This window comes from Eriocheir sinensis, chromosome 24, assembly GCF_024679095.1.
Source record: "Eriocheir sinensis breed Jianghai 21 chromosome 24, ASM2467909v1, whole genome shotgun sequence".
NCBI lineage: Eukaryota > Metazoa > Arthropoda > Malacostraca > Decapoda > Varunidae > Eriocheir > Eriocheir sinensis.
In genome coordinates, this window is record NC_066532.1 from 1,449,212 (window position 1) to 1,450,191 (window position 980).

A 980-nucleotide genomic window follows, 5' to 3' on the forward strand; every position below is an offset into this window, starting at 1 on the left:
AAAAGGAGGAAGAGAAGAAGAGGGGAAAAGGAAAAAGAGGGAGGAAGAGAGAGAGAGAATGGATAAAAAAGAGGAAAAAAGAAAATGAAGAAGGAAAAAAAGGAGTAAAGAAGATAGAAAGATAAAGATACGGGAATGAAACGGGAAGGGAGGAGGAAGAAGAGGGAGGAGGAGGAGGAGGAGGAGGAGGAGGAGGAGAAGAGGAGGAGGAGGAGGGGTAGAAAGGAAGAGAATGAAGAAAGGAAGGGAAGAGGAATGGCAGAAGATGATAGGAAGGAGGTGATGGTGATGATGGTGATGATAGTGGTGGTGGTGATGATGGTGGTGGTGGTGGTGGTGGTGATGATGGTGGTGGTGGTGATGATGGTGGTGGTGGTGATGGTGATGATGGTGATGATGGTGATGATGGTGATGATAGTGGTGGTGGTGATGGTGATGGTGGTGGTGGTGGTGGTGATGATGGTGATGATGGTGATGATAGTGGTGGTGGTGATGGTGATGGTGGTGGTGGTGGTGGTGATGGTGGTGGTGGTGGTGATGATGGTGGTGGTGGTGATGGTGGTGATGCACGGAACCTCAGTATATTGATCTGCCAAGGAGGAGACGAGCCGCTGATGATGATGATGCTGACTAAATGCTGACGACGCTCCTGACGGCTTTCCTGACTCTGCTGACGTGCTGACTCCTATTGATCTTATTGTTATTTCATCCTATGCTGACCTCCTTATTTTAATGCTGACGTGCTGACTCTTCTTATTGTTATCATTGTTTTCTTTAGTATGCTGGTTATTCTTTTTTATTGTTTTTTGTTTTATGCTGACTAGTAATGCTGATTTGCTGACCTCATTGTTTTTATTATTGTTTTTTTTCTTATGCTGAGTTTCTTATGCTTATGCTGACTGTGCTGAATTGCTGACGTTGTTTTTGTTTTTCTTTTTTATTGTTTTGTTCTATGCTGACTAGTAATGCTGATTTGCTGA